Genomic DNA, 3,106 nt, shown 5'->3' on the forward strand with positions numbered 1-3,106 from the left:
AATGGTCACTCGAGCAGACAAGGGGAAAACGGCAGTACTTATATATGATGATAACTGTGTTAGGAAGGTGGAAGAATTCTTTGCAAAAAACGAAATAATAGAAATTTACAGAGGTCAAACAGAAAAACTAAAGAATGATCTGTGTAAAAACTTGACAGCTTCCAGTTTAAAGAAATCGCTTAAAATTATGTTTGCGAAACTTCTCTATCTTAAGGCTCAAGTTAAGATTAATAAAGATGGAAATACGGTTCATCCGATTGTGAATAATATTTCATCACCATGCTATAAATTAAATAAATTTCCTAAGTATAAACTTAAATCAGTTTACATGCTCGCTACTTTTTCTGGCCTTTAAACCAGTTCTGAACTTGCGAATGCAATCGAGGTTATACATATACCAAACAATGTAATATTAGTTTCCGTGGATGTAATAGACCTCTACAGTAATGTCTCCATAACAGAAACTATAGAAATTATTAGAAGTAATCTGCTAACCCATAACAAGAACAGTGCTGCAGAATGTACAACACTAATTGAATTTTTAGATTCTGTTTTAGGTCTCAATTTCTTTTACCTTCCATATATCATCAAAAAGATGGACGTGGGATGGTACTCTAGCAGATATTTTTGTGAAGGGTTTAGTATATAAATTTTTTGCCAATATTCCACAGCTAAATGATAAACCATTTATTATAAACGGTATACTGATTGAGGTTGCCACCAGTGAGGTTAGCGAATTTACCCAACCAATAGGCAGCATGCGCCCAAACGTTAATATTGCGACGGAAGTGGAAGGAGGGAAATCCATTAACTACATTGATATTACTATTAAGAGTGTTGACAATAAACATAAATTTTCAATTTTCTGAAAACCTATATGTGCAGACAGTGTCATCACTGCCAGTTCATGCCATCCCCTATGATATAAAGAAGTTTTATTCATCTCAATGAGCCGTTCGGAGTGGCCGAGCGGTTCTAGGGGCTTCAATCCGGAACCGCACGACCGCTACGGTCACTGGTTCGAATCCTGCCTCGGGCATGGATGTGTGTGATGACCTTAGGTTAGTCCTCAGAAGTTAAGTCCCATAGTGTTCAGAGCCATTTCAACCATTTTCACCTCACTGATTCACCAGCTCTTTCGTCTAGCTTTAGCCGAAACTGAAATACGTAAAGAACTTGGTATTTTAAAGTGAACTACAATAGCTAATGGTTCTCCTGTAATGATGTCATACACCCTTACAGTAGGTTAAAGAAACGAAAAATAAACAAGAAGCAAACGCGCATTCACTCCGAAAACAGAATTAATACAGAAGAAATGAAAACCATTCCAATGAAATTTCAGGGCAATATGTCCCACCAAATAGAGAAACATTTGAGAAAGTCTGTCTTGCTTTCACGTTAAAACACCCTAAAACTTCGAGTAAACCATAAATTGAAAAGTGCGTATGAAAAATTTGATGGCTCTGGAGTAGCAGAATTGTCTACAGCAACTATGATGAATATTATATCGGCCAAACCGGCTGCTTCTTTAATGTATGATTTAAGGGGCATTCTCAGCCGCGTTAAAGATTTGCTTTGTGATTTCATGAATCAGAAAGTTGACTTGTCTCTTCTCAGTTCTATAACACTTTTCCTTAACTAGTTAATCTTATTATTTGACTGGTACCGCATTTTATCATTCTTTTCTTGGAACGGCGTGTCGCACGCTACGAGAAGGCCTCAGGCTGTTAAGTACCTCGGACACTTCTCACCTACTGCCATTCTGGCGCCCACTCCAACAGAGGGCGCTGATTGCTTACTGCAGTCTATTGTTTCTTTGCTTCTTTCCATATTTATTTTATCATTTTTATATTATTATGTTACCTCCACAAACTTGTTATTATGTACGCCATAATATTTTTATCTCAATCGCCACAACAGCGACTCAGAATTACAGATCGTTATTTAATCGTTTCCTTTTAACAATCTAAGTTTAACTTTAGTTGTGTTTATCAATTAATGAAAATCATCACCTGCACCACCTGGTAAGTCTACCGTAGACTTCAACTAATGTATTCTTCTTTTTATTGCATTTTGTAAAATTATATAATTGATGAATATGTGTAGGTTTACAGTAGGGACACCTAATGAGCTTACGACACTTTCTGGGCACAATAGTGGATTTTCTCATGAATAGTAACACTGTTAAGGAAATGATTCCACCGGCACTGTGGCCTACTATATACCATATGTTAAACATGCTACTCTGATTTTGTGGGTGTCTTTTGACGATGCCTCTATGCCTTCATTATATTATGACATGTTTTAAAACAGGTATGCCTCGTCATATTTTAAACGCATGTTTTCTACATGTGTGCCACTAATACATTTCATTATGGCCTATTTCATTGTTTTAATATGTAGACAATCCAGTAGTTGTATTTCATTTTTCCTCTGTTTTGCTGCAGATTGAAACAGGTAGTGTAATGACCTAATAATTCTGTAGTCATAGACGGAAATAAAGGAAATTTATTCTACACTTTCTGGATCATTGTTCTATTCACGACCATGTCACAGCTTGTGTAACAGATTCCCTTGTTCCTCACGTCCTGACGTTTTGAGACATACAGTGGTACCATTTTAAACACTTTTGCTTCGTGCATTTTTGTCACTCCTGTAACCACCCATTCTTGTTCAGTGTAGTGAATAACATCCACATTAACAGAGACTTTGTCGTTGTTTCTCTCAGATATTTCCACATGGATTAGATTGCTAGAAAATGAAACATTTTCAAAAGTCATTGCATCGAATAAAGATGGTAATTAGACACACAGCTCACATGATTATATTCTGGGTACATAACTGATATAATTAATCACTTGAAGCAATAACTATCATTCCTGTAATCAACATTCATCATGACATGTTTGTTTGTAATCGTTTTTGGTAATTTTGTATGTATGCTTTATAAAAGCCATTATTTATATTTTTGACACAAAATTTCGAAATTTCTCCTATCGCACAACTAGCAAAACGATCTTGAAATTTTCTAGTTGGCCTGAAAAATTCGTTTAATACCATTCATTGATTTCATACGCACCAACAGAGATGCATCCTTGCTGTTCAT

The sequence above is a fragment of the Schistocerca nitens genome, chromosome 4, assembly GCF_023898315.1.
Source record: "Schistocerca nitens isolate TAMUIC-IGC-003100 chromosome 4, iqSchNite1.1, whole genome shotgun sequence".
NCBI classification, from domain to species: domain Eukaryota; kingdom Metazoa; phylum Arthropoda; class Insecta; order Orthoptera; family Acrididae; genus Schistocerca; species Schistocerca nitens.